The sequence below is a fragment of the Natrix helvetica genome (genome assembly GCF_964273705.1).
Source record: "Natrix helvetica genome assembly, chromosome: 1".
Lineage (NCBI taxonomy): Eukaryota > Metazoa > Chordata > Lepidosauria > Squamata > Natricidae > Natrix > Natrix helvetica.
Genome location: NC_138548.1, coordinates 372413308 through 372429113, shown reverse-complemented (window position 1 = coordinate 372429113; position 15806 = coordinate 372413308). Strand labels below are relative to the sequence as shown.

Below are 15806 nucleotides of genomic sequence, written 5' to 3'. Positions count from 1 at the left end.
ATTGTTAAGCTCTAGCTTTCCACTGTTGTTCATATTTTATACATATTTAGCAGTAGTCATTCAAAATCTATTTTTCCAATTCTTCATATCCATTTATATTAAAATATTCTCCGGATATATATCACACTGCTAAAATAATAATCCAACCAACATGAATAGAAATACCCTAAATGTATAAATGATTGTGATTGATACCAAAACTCTATAAGGATATATTGAATAACGGAAGAATGAAGGATGGAACTTTGACTTCATTAAGGAAATATGAACAACAAAATTGGTGGAAAACACGTCTTTGAATATTACAGTGACATGAAAGGGGGGGAAAGTTAAAATAGGGATAGAAAATAGTGGGGAATAATAATTATATATTAATACAATACAATACAATAGCAGAGTTGGAAGGGACCTTGGAGGTCTTCTAGTCCAACCCCCTGCCTAGGCAGGAAACCCTATACCGTTTCAGACAGATGGCTATCCAACATCTTCTTAAAGACTTCCAGTGTTGGGGCATTCACAACTTCTGGAGGCAACCCACATTCTTCTACTTTATCTAGTAGTTGATTATGGTCTACCTTATCAAATGCCTTACTGAAGTCCAAGTAAACTATAAATATATAACATATTAATATGTTAAAATATACAAAAGGACAGAAAAATAGTTCAGAAATGAAAGGTGATAACAAAAGCCATGTATAAATATGAAATAATGGAATAAATGTACTATTTAGGAATAATAAGACTATGTTTATATGTACTGAAATGTATGTTATCCAGTTACCACACCATTCACGCATTGGTATGTAAAAGAATATAAAAAATAAAAATTTGATTTAAAAAAAAGGCAAGCTTGGACTTTACTTTTTACTTTGGGCTTTCGTCTGCACTGCTTTAAAAAAAACCCGAGGAAAGACTAAACCTGGAATACAGAGTTCAGTTTTGCTCACCACATTACAAAAAAAAGATGTGGAAAAAGTGTAAAGAGCAACTAAGGATTAAAGGCTTTGAGACTAAATCATAGGAAAAAATGGTTGCAGGAACTGGATATGGCTAGCTTAGAGAAAAGAAGGACTAGGGGAGACATGATCCAGTATTTCTGGGGCTGCCACAAACCAGAGAGGCTCAACTTATTTTCCAAAGCTCCATAAGGCAGGACAAGAAACAATGGATGGAAATTAATCAAGGAGAAAGGCAACCTGGAATTAAGGAGAAACTTCCTGACAGTGAGAACAATTAACTAGTGGGACAGTTTGCCTTCAGAAGTTGTGGGCAGGAGGTTTTTAAGGAGAGACTGGACACCCACTTGTTTGAAAAGGTATAGAGTCTCCTGCTTGAAACAAAAGGATGGACTAGAAGATCTCCAAGATCCCTTCCAATTGTGCTATTCTGTTATTGGGAGATTGGCACATCTGGGGAGGGGAGAGGAGAATCCTCCTACCTGCATTGGATGTTCAACCGATGTTAATCCTCTGCTACAAAGAAGAGAGGTTCCGGGAGATGAAGACGAGGCCATGAGAGTGTCTAAGAGTGGGGAAAAAACAGCAAGGGAATAATTTGCTATCAAGCATCCTAAGGATCTTCTTGAGCATACAGTGCACAGGGCTGATTTTAGCCTACTTCCAGGCTAACCAGGGAACCCCTTTATGTGAGTCCTTTGCAGCTACAGCAACTATACATAGAAGCTCATACTAAGTGAGAAGAAAACCGAAAGGTGTGGAAGGACCAAGGATTGGATTCAGAGGCAGCTTTCTCCACCATGAATTTATGCATTAAAGGACCAACTATGTCATTCTATGCTTCTATGATGTACACCTTCCCTTATCAGATAATCAAGGAAGAAAGACTACAAAAACTCCCAGCTTTTTCATAGTTGGGACTTGCCTTTTGAAATAGCCAAGGGCAGAAGTGGGGAACTACGGCCCTTTTATGGGGGTGGACTTCAACTCCCAGAATCCCTCAGCCAACTGCTGAGGGATTCTGGGAGTTGAAGTCCACCTGTCATAAAAGGGCCTTAGTTCCCCACCCCTGGACGACATCAATGTTTATCAACCTTGGCAGCTGTAAGATATGTAGACTTCAACACACCTGGGGAATTTTGGGAGTTGAAGCCCACACAACATAATGTTGCCCAAAGGAAAAGGGCGACACCTTTTTAAATGCACACAAGATTTTAAAAACGCAGTGAAATTGAACAATGGAAACGAACTCCGGGAAGAAAGAAATGAGGGCAAAGAGATTCAAGGGCATCAGAAGGAGCCTTTTTACCCGATGCTCTCTTCGGAGGAGGCTCGTCCAGAGCAACTCCCCGAAACAGCAGCTCCTGGGAGGGATCTCCCCCTTTTCTGCCCGCCGGTTTCCCAGCCACTGAACTCCAAGCCTCCCGGATCTGAAAAGGAAGTGACGGGAAACGATCAGGAAGGGCCGGCAAAAAAAATCATCTCCAAAAGGAGAAAATGGGGGAATGCAGGAGCGATCCTAGCAGCGCCCCAATGAGCTGCATTGAAGGGTCACCTATCTGAGCATTTCCCAGGAAGGAAGGAAGGAAGGAGGAGTTTTTTACCTGGCTCTCAATGGGAAACGCGGGTCTCTCTTCCTCGGTCGGACTCCGCTTCCCAAGAGATGCGCGCAGGAAAAGATCCGCGATCGCCGGTGGCCACGCACGTGGATCCCCCTCCCCGGAACGACCCCAGCCAGGCCTTTGCAGCGCCAAGCTGGAAGCGCTTATCGCTTTTCCCGTCCCCGTCCAGGTCCTCCCGTTCTCTAAAGGCGCCGCCCACTCGGGGGTCCACCTGCCTGCGCCCTACCTTCTTCCCCGGGGGAATCGGTCCAGCGTGAGATGGTGAACTGGGCAGCGAGTCCAGAGCTGCTTCGCTCCAGGCACTCAGAGAAACAGGGGAGGGAGGAACGACGCTCAGGGATGGAAGAAGGGAAGGGGATGCACAGAGTTGGCAGGAAAAGGAGCCTCTCTTATTCACTTAGCGTAGTCCTTAACTTACGACTATTCCCTTAAATCAGTGTTTCTCAAACTTGGTGACTTTAAGTCCTGTGGACTTCAACTCCCAGAATCCCCCAGCCAGCATAGCTGGCTGGGGAATTCTGGGAGTTGAAGTCCACAGGACTTCAACTCGCCAAGTTTGAGAAACACTGCCTTAAATGATTAACATTCATGATTGTGCCGTAATAACAAATAATCAATGGCTGCATTACAAGTAGTCCTCGACTTACGACCATTTGATTAGTGGCCGAAGCTACAAAGACACTGAAAAAAAGTGACCTATGTCCATTTTTCATAATAAAGACCAATGCAGCATCCCCATGGTCACCTGATCAAAATTCAGCCACTTGATAACTGATTCATATTTCTGACGGTTGCCATGTCCCGGGGTCATGTGATGCTTGGGACAAGCAAAGGCAATGGGGAAGCCAATATTGGGCCGAACGGTGGTTGTAAGTCGAGGACAACCTGTGTTTGAAGGGTTGATGTGTTGGTGTCTGAGAGCAATAGGACTTTGAGATGTATTAGGCAACCATTGTTCAGTCCAAAACATCTTCCCCAAAAGAGGAGAATAAAGATAAAGAGGGAAAACAACAAAAACTGCTTTCTTTTGATATTATCCCCACTAAGTGCAGAGTCAAGACCCCTTTAATGCTCCATAAGAGATTCCCATCAACCATTCCATTCTGAAGCAAAAGAAAATCTCTCAGCTAGGAAATATTTCATATTTAACTATTGAAAAGGCCTGGGCTCAGAAAGATGCAATCCCTCCATTTAAAAGTATACGAAGTTGCACAGTACATGTAGTCCTCATCTAGTGACCGTTTGAACTTTCAACGGCACTAAAAAAAAGGTAACCTCCAACCGCTTTTCACACTTACGACTGTTGCAGCATCCCTATGGTCACATGATCCAAATTCAGACACCTGGGAATTGAATCACATTTATGACCATTGTAGTGTCCAGGGGGGTCACCTCTTGCGATCTTCCCACAAGCAAAGTCAATGGGAAAACCAGATTCACTTCACAACTGTGTTGCTAATTTAACAACTGTGGCGATTCACTGAACAACTTAGCAAGAAAAGGTCACAAAATGGAGCAAAATTCACTTCCCAAATGTCTCCCTTAACAACACAAATTTTGGGTTCACGTCGTAAGTTGAGGACTACCTTATTTCTCCTATAGTAAAGCAGCTCCTTGCCTGTCAGAGCATGCTCGAAGTCTGCAGAGAGAAGGTTCCTGGCGTATTCCCCATTTCCTCCCCAAGAATTTCTCTTGCCATCTGGTTGAAAGAAGGAAGGAGATCCTTCTGGACTCAAAAGGCACTTTTGGTTTCCCTTACCTTTCCTGCTCCAGCTGCCTTACCAGATGTGCCCTCGCCTCCAATTGAATACATTGGGGTTGCTTTTGCCATCTTGTTGAAAGAAGGAAAGAGATCCTTCTGGACTACATCTCAAACTGAACACATCGAAGAGAAAATTGTTAGCAAAAACTTTATTGTGCAGAAAAAGTAACACAAGGAAATCTCCCTCAAAGCCTTTGTACCCCACCGACATTCACTGGAGGGTTTTACACAGCACTTGCCACACAGTTTACAAGGAATTTTCTCATCTCGCTTTGCATTAATTCCTCACTATTTTACACTAACACCTTAGCCTTCTTGCATACATGTAATCCAGAGCTCAGCCAAGCTATTTAAAACTATCTTAACCTGTATACACAGAAACCTCAACACTTCCCTAAAGATCGCTTAGCTTTCCATGGTACTTCCTGTTTTTCAAATTGCATACTGAGTTGTATAGGTGCAAATTGTTCCTATTTGTGTATTTTGCCTTGTCTCATAGTACATTTGGGGTTATGAAGCACTTATGCCTTTATTTTATGTTTACCCTGATAACTGAATCTCCATGGATCCTTCTGTTTAAACCAGGGATGGAGAACCTTGGGCCTTTTATGATTTGTGGACTTTAGCTTCTAGAATTTGAGGTGGTGGAGAAAAAATGCTGTAGTCCAGTGGTTGGGAACTAAGGCCCATTTATGATTTGTGGACTTCAACTTCCAAAATTCCTAAGCCAGGAGTCTACAAGTCAAAAAAGGAGCAAAATTCACCATCAGGGTTAGACTCTGACCTTCCAATTGCTGGAGGCCATGCTGTGCATCTGGCCTTTTTCCTTGGGAAAACTCAGCCTTTTGAAGGAATCCTAGGACTCTGCCATATTTCCCCTTTTGAGATTATAACTTTTATTGTGAATATTCAGATGTCTCATTATGCTTGCAATCCTTTTCTTGAAGAGCAATGAAATACTAACTGTAATCCTTTCTCCATTTTCAATGTATTGGACACCTAAAGACTTTTCAGTAGGAAGGCATTAGAAACAACAACATAATTCCATAAGTCTAGGCCAGGGGGTTCCAAACTTGGCAACTTTAATACTTGTAGATGTCAACTCCCAAAATCCCCCAGCCAGCATGGTAATACATGTGCTAGAAGAAATCTGGGAGTTGACGTCAACACGTCTTAAAGTTGCCAAGTTTGGAGATCCCTAGTCAAGGCCCTGATGGATTTTGATGTTAAGAAATTCTTTCCTTGGGTTTTCCAAAGTGGGTTCCAATCAGTGGTGGGTTTCTACCGGATCGCACCGGATCGTGCGAACCGGTTGAAGAATGAACCCGGAAGTAATTTCCGGCCCCGCCCCCTTGGCGTTTTTTTTGCATCGGGGCTGACTCCCCGCCGCCACTGCTGTTCCTTGTCTTCTGGCCCGTTTCCCAACTGGCCTTTCCTCGCTTGGAGGGCTTTGGAGGGAAGCTTCTGCAGAAGCCCGGGTGAGTGACAACAAGTTCCCGCCGTTACGAAGTCTCGGAGGCTGTAATTTTCTGAGCTGTGCGCGCGCGCCTGTTTTCCACGGCGTGGAGCAGCAGCGAGGCTCTGCGAGGCCGGCAATGACTCAGGATGCCATCCGGGAAGACGAGGAACGTGAGGGGGTACCGTTGACGGCCTCCGCAATCATCGCTTGCCTCGCAGAGCCTCGCTGCTGCTCCACGCCGTGGAAAACAGGCGCGCGCGCACAGCTCAGAAAATTACAGCCTCCGAGGCTCAGAACGCTTCGGAGGGAAGCTTCTGCATAAGCCCGGCCGAGTGACAACAAGTTCCCACCGTTACGAAGTCTCGGAGGCTGTAATTTTCTGAGCTGTGCGCGCGCGCCTGTTTTTCACGGCGTGGAGCAGCAGCGAGGCTCTGCGAGGCCGGCAATGACTCAGGATGCCATCCGGGAAGACGAGGAACGCGAGGGGGGACCGTTGACGGCCTCCGCAATCATCGCTCGCCTCGCAGAGCCTCGCTGCTGCTCCACGCCGTGGAAAACAGGCGCGCGCGCACAGCTCAGAAAATTACAGCCTCCGAGGCTCAGAACGCTTCGGAGGGAAGCTTCTGCATAAGCCCGGCCGAGTGACAACAAGTTCCCACCGTTACGAAGTCTCGGAGGCTGTAATTTTCTGAGCTGTGCGCGCGCGCCTGTTTTCCACGGCGTGGAGCAGCAGCGAGGCTCTGCGAGGCCGGCAATGACTCAGGATGCCATCCGGGAAGACGAGGAACGCGAGGGGGGACCGTTGACGGCCTCCGCAATCATCGCTCGCCTCGCAGAGCCTTGCTGCTGCTCCACGCCGTGGAAAACAGGCGCGCGCGCACAGCTCAGAAAATTACAGCCTCCGAGGCTCAGAACGCTTCAGAGGGAAGCTTCTGCATAAGCCCGGCCGAGTGACAACAAGTTCCCACCGTTACGAAGTCTCGGAGGCTGTAATTTTCTGAGCTGTGCGCGCGCGCCTGTTTTCCACGGCGTGGAGCAGCAGCGAGGCTCTGCGAGGCCGGCAATGACTCAGGATGCCATCCGGGAAGACGAGGAACGTGTGGGGGGACCGTTGACGGCCTCCGCAATCATCGCTCGCCTCGCAGAGCCTCGCTGCTGCTCCACGCCGTGGAAAACAGGCGCGCGCGCACAGCTCAGAAAATTACAGCCTCCGAGGCTCAGAACGCTTCGGAGGGAAGCTTCTGCATAAGCCCGGCCGAGTGACAACAAGTTCCCACCGTTACGAAGTCTCGGAGGCTGTAATTTTCTGAGCTGTGCGCGCGCGCCTGTTTTCCACGGCGTGGAGCAGCAGCGAGGCTCTGCGAGGCCGGCAATGACTCAGGATGCCATCCGGGAAGACGAGGAACGCGAGGGGGGACCGTTGACGGCCTCCGCAATCATCGCTCGCCTCGCAGAGCCTTGCTGCTGCTCCACGCCGTGGAAAACAGGCGCGCGCGCACAGCTCAGAAAATTACAGCCTCCGAGGCTCAGAACGCTTCGGAGGGAAGCTTCTGCATAAGCCCGGCCGAGTGATAACAAGTTCCCACCGTTACGAAGTCTCGGAGGCTGTAATTTTCTGAGCTGTGCGCGCGCGCCTGTTTTCCACGGCGTGGAGCAGCAGCGAGGCTCTGCGAGGCCGGCAATGACTCAGGATGCCATCCGGGAAGACGAGGAACGTGTGGGGGGACCGTTGACGGCCTCCGCAATCATCGCTCGCCTCGCAGAGCCTCGCTGCTGCTCCACGCCGTGGAAAACAGGCGCGCGCGCACAGCTCAGAAAATTACAGCCTCCGAGGCTCAGAACGCTTCGGAGGGAAGCTTCTGCATAAGCCCGGCTGAGTGACAACAAGTTCCCGCCGTTACGAAGTCTCGGAGGCTGTAATTTTCTGAGCTGTGCGCACGCGCCTGTTTTCCACGGCGTGGAGCAGCAGCGAGGCTCTGCGAGGCGAGCAATGATTGCGGAGGCCGTCAACGGTCCCCCCTCACGTTCCTCGTCTTCCCGGATGGCATTTGGAGTGATTGCCGGCCACACAAACCTCGCTGCTGCTCCACGCCGTGGAAAACAGGCGGGCGCGCACAGCTCAGAAAATTACAGCCTCCGAGGCTTCGTAACGGTGGGAACTTGTTGTCACTCGGCCGGGCTTATGCAGAAGCTTCCCTCCAAAGCCCTCCAAGCGAGGAAAGGCCAGTTGGAAAAGGGGCTTTGCTCCTGCTCCGGGCTGGAGGCTTCCCTCCGAAGTCTTAGGATGTTCTGAGGAGCCCCCCAAGGAAAAACGCCGCTGCCAGGTAGTTAAAAGTACCTCTCTGATTCTGTCAGACTCTGTCAGTCTCTCTTTGATTCCCTCTCTCACTCGCTCTCTGTTCCTCTCTCTGTCTGTCTGTCTGTCTCACTCACACACACACACACACTGTGGTCACCTTGTTGAGTGTTCCAATCACATTTGAAACACTCAACAACTGGCCTGCATTTATGGTATTTTGCAGCATTCTGCAGTCATAGGACCAAAATATATGGTTAAAAGCATATATTTTGGTCCTATGACTGCAGAATGCTGCAAAATACCATAAATGCAAGCCAGTTGTTGAGTGTTTCAAATGTGATTGGAACACTCAACAAGGTGACCACAGTGTGTGTGTGAGTGAGACAGACAGACAGAGAGAGGGAGTGAGGGAGGGAATCAGAGAGACTGACAGACACACACACACACACACACAGAGAAACAGAGAGGGGGAGGGAGGGAGAGAAAGATAGAGAGACACACACAGAGTGAGTGATTAAGTGAATGAGTGAGAGACAGACACACCCACATACACAGAGTGACAGAGAGAGAGGAAGGGAGGGGAGAGAGACAGAGGGAGAGACAGAGACAGACAGACACACACACACACACACAGAGTGAGTGAGAGACAGACAGACACACACACACAGAGTGACAGAGATGGGGGAAGGAGGAGAGAGAGACAGAGATACAGAGAGAGAGACAGACAGATAGACACCCAGAGAAAATGACAGAGGGAGACAGAGAGGGAGAGAGGGAGAGAGAGAGAAAGAGCCAGAGAGAGAGAGAAAAAGAAAAAGAAAAAAAGAAAGTGGGAGAGAGAGATGAAAGAAAGAAAGAAAAAGAACTTATGACCACAATTGAGCCCAAAATTTTGGTTGCGAAGCAAGAGCATCGTTAAGTGAGTTTCACCACATTTTCCAAGTTAGCCATGCCCACCTGGTCACATGACTGCCAAGCCACTCCCACCAGGTCACATGGCCGGCAAGCCACTCCCACAAAGGAGGCCACACCCACAGAGTAGGTTCCAAAAAAATTTAAAACCCACCACTGGTTCCAATGAATTGGCAATTGTCAGTTACACTGAAACGAACACATTCTTAACATTTATGATTCTGCCTTAATAACAAATAATCAATTACTGCTTTACAATTAGTCCTCAACTTACAATCATTTCTTCAGTGACCATTTAAAGTTATGACAACACTGAAAAAAATGATTTATGATTTGTTTCACACAAATACAATACAATACAATAGTAGAGTTGGAAGGGACCTTGGAGGTCTTCTAGTCCAACCCCCTGCCTAGGCAGAAAACCCTATACCGTTTCAGACAAATAGCTATCCAACATCTTCTTAAAGACTTCCAGTGCTGGGGCATTCACAACTTCTGGAGGCAACTTCTGTTCCACTGATTAATTGTTATAACTGTCAGGAAATTTCTCCTCAGTTCTAAGTTGCTTCTCTCCTTGATTAGTTTCCACCCATTGCTTCTTGTTCTACCCTCAGGTGCCTTGGAAAATACCTTCACTCCCTCTTCTTAATGGCAGTCCCTGAGATATTGGAACACTGTTATCATGTCTCCCCTAGTCCTTCTTTCTCTTAAGCTAGACATACCCAGGTCCTGCAACCGTTCTTCAAATTTTAGTCTCCAGTCCCCTAATTATCTTTGTTGCTCTTCTCTTCACTCTTTCTAGAGTCTCCACATCTTTTTTTATATCGTGGCGACCAGAACTGAATGCAGTATTCCAAGTGTGGCCTTACCAAGGCCTTATAAAGTGGTATTAACACTTCACGTGATCTTGATTCTATCCCTCTGTTGATGCAGCCTAGGACTGTGTTGGCTTTTTTGGCAGCTGCTGCACACTGCTGGCTCATATTTAAATGGTTGTCCACTAGGACTCCAAGATCCCTTTCACAGTTACTACTACTGAGCAAGGTACCACCTATACTGTACCTGTGCATTCCATTTTTGTTGCCTAAATGTAGAACCTTACTCTTTTCACCATTGAATTTCATTTTATTAGATAGTGCCCAATGTTCAAGTTTGTCAAGATCCTTCTGTATCTTAAGCCTATCTTCTGGAGTGTTGGCTATTCCTGCCAGCTTGGTGTCATCTGCAAATTTGATGAGTTCCCCATTTATTCCCTCGTCCAAATCATTGATGAAGATGTTGAAAAGTACTGGGCCTAAAACAGAGCCTTGGGGTACTCCACTGCATACTTCCCTTGTTGCAGCATCCCTTTGTCATGTGATCAAAATTCAGACACTTTGCAACTGGCCTGTATTTTTGATGGTTGGAGCATTCCAGGATCATTTGATCGCCATTTGAAACTTTCCGACAAGCAAAATCAATGGGGGAAACTGATTCACTTAACAGCCATGTTATTAATTGAACAACTGTGGCAAAACAAGTTTGTTAGATATTAACATATATCGGGGAAAGTCTTCCCTCTGGTCCGCTCCTACAGCGGGAAACAGGTATCCCTCTGATTGGTCGAGGGGCGTACCCAATCCCTATAAAAGGGGAACCCTCCGACTACCGAACAAGCTGGATCACTACTATCACTAATAAAGAGCTATTAAGTCACTTCGTGTCCGCAGTCTGTCTCTCGTTACCCAGATCTAACATTGGCGACGAGGGTGGGATTGAGAGACAGATAGGACGAAGAACGCTACTCCAGAATCTCCGGATTTGATCCAGCCCAGGAATTCGGCAGAAATTCCGACAGCCATCTCAGATCACCGCAGCGCGGCAAATTCAAACTGAGAAGATGGCGATGCATGCTCCCCCCGCTCCTTTCGACCCAGAAAACGACGAATGGGAAGCTTTCATGATTCGTTTCGAGTGTTTCCTCGAAGCAAACGAATACACGGGGATCACCGATGCGAGGAAGAAAAACATCTTCCTCGGCTACTGCGGGAAGGAAGTCTTCAATACGGCCAGAGACCTCACTGCGCCTACTCCAATACAGGCAGTATCGTGGACGACGTTGCAACAAACTCTGCAAACTCATTACGCGCCAAAACCTTCCCGCCATGTCTGCCGCAAGGAATTCAACATGAGGACTCAGAAGGCGGGAGAATCAATCAATCAATATGTTGCAGCCCTACGAAAAGCAGCAGCTCACTGCGAATACAGAGATTTGGAAGAGCACATCTTAGAGCGGCTCATCTGTGGGGTAAGAGACATTTCGTTGCAAAAGAAGATGTTGGCAAACCCGAATTTAACCCTACAGGCAGCGTTAAACGAAGCAAGAGCGTCAGAATCAGCGGAGAAATCAGCGGTGACCATACAACGAGGGGCCAGCGCATACCAGCCAGCACCGAGACAAACCAGAGTTCACTATGAGGACACAAGCCCCGACTACGAGAATCCCGAGTTCGAGGACAGTCACCTAATGGAGAGCAGTCACTTGAGGCCTGGGGGGAGACCCGGATCCCGTTTGCCGCCCTGCGCAAGCTGCGGAGGGAATCACCCCAGGTCTACTTGCAGGTTCAGGAACGTTGTTTGTTCGCACTGCAACAAACTTGGGCACATCGCACGAGTGTGCCGGAGCGGAGTCCCTGCCTCACGGCAGCCACCCATGTACCGCCAACAGAAGCCCAACCCAGGGGCTTGGCGAAACCAAAAAGGGCGCCCAGAGAGAAATCCACAAGTGTTTACCCAGAGAGAAAATTTCCAAAGAGCTGAACGAGCGTATTCCCAGAGAGATTACTCACAAGAAAGTGAGCGAGCGTATCCCCAGAGAGAATACACACAAAGAGCTGAAAGAGCGTTCTATCAAGACGCTCAACGAGAGTATTTTCAGGATGTTGACGGTGAGATAGAGTTGACCCAGAGAGAGGAGTTGCGAACGTATCTCACCACAATACATCAGGTCCGCCCTAAGCGGCCAAAAAGGCTGAGAGTCACAGTCCTTTTGGAGGGCTCACCCTGCGAGCTAGAAGTTGACACAGGATCAACCCTGACGATCATTTCATGGGCATCCATGAAGCAGGCTATCCCTAGCCTCAGAAAGAGCCAACTACACGCCCCAGACGTCCTGCTACGAGACTACCAGGGGAACCAAGTCCCCATCGTGGGCCAAGGCACATTCCACATCCGTTTCAAGGACATCGAAGCCCAGCTGCCCGTGACCATCGCCAGCGCGCCATTGCAGAACCTTCTGGGGCTTGATTGGTTTGAAGCCCTGGGGTTAGAAGTCACCGGGATCAACGCCGTAAGAAACAGCAGCGCTGAACAGATTTTTAAGGAATTCGAGGACGTGTTCAGCCCCGGTCTTGGTAAGTATGTGGGTAAACCAATATCATTCAATTTAGACCCCAAAGTGGCGCCAATCCGACTTAAACCAAGACGAGTGCCTTTTGCACTCCGCCCTAAAATAGACAAAGAGATAGATAAGTTAGTGGAGCAAGGAATCCTTGAGCCGGTAGATCACGCGCGCTGGGAAACGCCCATCGTGACCCCAGTCAAGCCAGACGGATCAGTCCGCATCTGCGCGGACTATAAGTGTACAATTAATGTCGCGCTACAACAGAGCGCATATCCTGTGCCAGTAGTACAACACTTATTGCACTCGTTGGGACCAGGAAAGGTATTTGCAAAGTTAGACATGGCACAAGCTTACCAGCAACTGCCAGTTGATAGCGCCACAGCGGAGGCCCAAACTATAGTGACGCATAGAGGAGCATTCAAATGCAACCGGCTACAATTTGGCGTAAGCATTGCCCCAGGACTGTTCCAGAGCGTCATGGAACGACTGTTGCAAGGGATACCAGGAGTCGTCCCCTATTTTGACGACATCTTGGTGTCAGCTGCAAACGAGGAGCAATTAAACAAAAGAGTCAGATCTGTTTTGGCCAGAATCAGAGAAAAGGGTCTCCGCCTTAAAAAAGAAAAATGCCAAATTAACGTGCCTAGCGTAGAATTCCTGGGTTATAGAATCGATGGTCAGGGAATACACCCCACTTCAAAGAAAATTAAGGCGATCCAGGACGCGAAATCAGACCGAGTTGCAGGCCTTCCTCGGATTACTTAACTTCTACAGCGTTTTTCTGAGGCAGAAAGCGACCGTTGCTGAGCCACTACACCGTCTACTCCAGAGGAACGCACCATGGAAATGGGGACGATCAGAAGCTGCAGCTTTCGCCGGGGTAAAGCGCCTGCTCACCACTGACTCACTGCTTGTTCAATACAGCCAGACCCTACCGCTGGTATTGACCTGCGACGCATCACCTTTCGGTGTTGGAGCAGTCCTCAGCCACAGGATGCCCGACGGAAAAGAAGCACCCATCGCGTTCTACTCCAGGACTCTTTCATCGGCCGAAAGGAATTACAGCCAAATGGACAGGGAAGCGCTGGCTGCCGTCGCGGGAGTAAAGCGTTTCCACGAATACCTCTATGGACGTGATTTTGAACTGATCACAGATCACAAACCGCTGTTGGGACTTTTGGCGGGAAACCGCCCCACTCCGGTCTCCCTTTCTCCTCGCATGACCAGGTGGACTGTTTTCCTGGCTGCGTATTCATACAAATTGATACATCGACCGGGCTCCACTCTTGGACACGCAGACGCACTCAGCCGTTGCCCATTACCTGACATTCTGCCAGACCCCACTCCAGAAGTACCGGTATTGCTCATTGACTGTTTGGATTCAGGACCGGTTTCTTCCTACGATGTTGCAAGATTCTCCTCTAAAGACAATTTAATAAAGCAAGTTCAAACTTGGGTTTGGAGGGGGTGGCCAAAGGGAAATGTGGGCCCGGAATTCAAATTGTTTTGGTCAAAACGGGACGAGCTCTCAGTATTACAAGGATGTTTGTTGTGGGGGGATCGAGTTGTTATTCCGTATGCTTTACGTAAAAATGTACTAGATGCTTTACATATGGGTCATCCGGGGATTGTTAGAATGAAGGCGTTAGCAAGAAGTTACGTGTGGTGGCCAAACATGGACAAAGAAATAGAGGAGTGGGTGGCCACTTGTGACCCATGCCAGGAATCGAGACCAGCACCCCCGGAAGCGCCCGCCACAGAATGGGAGAAACCCAAAGCACCCTGGTCGCGAATACACATCGACTTCGCAAGGCCATTCCAAGGTCAGACTTTCTTTATAGTGGTAGATGCATACTCAAAATGGCTAGATGTAGTCCTAATGACTTCAACCACGGCAGAGGCAGTCGTAAAGGTTCTACGGCGACTCTTCGCCACCCATGGCCTGCCAGATCTCCTCGTATCCGATAACGGGCCCCAATTCACGGCCATGCACTTTGAAACATTTTTAGCAGGGTTGGGAATCCGGCATGCCCTCATCGCGCCATTCCATCCAGCATCAAACGGACAGGCGGAGAGAATGGTGCGATTCGCAAAAGAGGCCCTCGCCAGGATGGGTCCAGGTGATTGGCAAACACGCATTGACCATTACCTCCTCATTCAACACATTACCCCGAGCGCATCGACGGGTAGGAGCCCCGCTGAACTACTCATGGGTCGTCGACTACGGTCTCACCTAGACCGGCTCCACCCGAATTACTCTGCCACGGCTCCCCCAGACTCTACAAGTAAGATCCGATCTTTCAGGGTAGGGGATTCAGTATACGCTCACAACTACACGGGGGGAACATTGTGGATGCCGGCAAAGGTCATTGGCATCACGGGTCCACGATCGTATTTGCTAGAGCTAGAAGATGGGCGGAATTGGAAAAGGCACATCGATCAACTACGGGGTCGCCTAGCACACTCCAACCTTCGAAATGAAGACGAAAGTTTCCTGTCTACGGAAAGTCAGCCACAAGAAAACCCCATCATAGGAAACAACGACGCCGGCGAGCCAAGCGTAGAACAAGACTACACGCACGTAGCAGAGCAACCCCCAGACAACGCAACCGAACAAACTCCTGAACGCCCGAGCAACGAAGGCACAAGACCTCCAGAACGGGAAATAGAAAAAGCACCCGATCCTGCAACTACTTCAAACCAACCCACAACCAGTCCTGCAACCACTTCAAGCCAACCCGAACTACGACGTTCCTCCCGAGCAAGACAAACACCCACCTACTTAAAGGATTATGTTACCTACCGCAACGTCCCATCTAGGAGGGGAGGGATGTTAGATATTAACATATATCGGGGAAAGTCTTCCCTCTGGTCCGCTCCTACAGCGGGAAACAGGTATCCCTCTGATTGGTCGAGGGGCGTACCCAATCCCTATAAAAGGGGAACCCTCCGACTACCGAACAAGCTGGATCACTACTATCACTAATAAAGAGCTATTAAGTCACTTCGTGTCCGCAGTCTGTCTCTCGTTACCCAGATCTAACAAAGTTGTATAATGGAACAAACCTGTCTTGCTTAGCCATGGAAATTTTGGGCTTGTGGTCATAAGTCAAGGGCCACCTGCATTTTCTAAAGCTGGTTCCCTTAATTGTCCAATTTACCAACCCAAAAGAGTCTATATCTGAAATGTATGAGCTAAACTTTTAACTACTGTATAAGTTAGGGCATTAATAAAAATCAAGCACAATAAATATTGTATCTCAGACTAGAAATCAGTTAAACACAACTAATGTTAGTTGGTGCAGACACAGCGCTATCCTTCCAGTTATCACTTTTGACAAAACTCTCGAGTCTCGTAATGCTTCAGTAGTTCATTCTCTCCCATCACTTTGTCCCATTGAAGTGCTCACTATT

The 15806-nt window shown here is 48.3% G+C and overlaps 1 long non-coding RNA gene across 1 annotated transcript in view; it reads left to right on the top strand.

The window, feature by feature from the left end:
- LOC309385259 overlaps positions 1-15806 on the top strand; it is a 156610-nt gene that overhangs the window by 41145 nt on the left and 99659 nt on the right. The gene's annotated exons all lie outside the window — the stretch shown is intronic.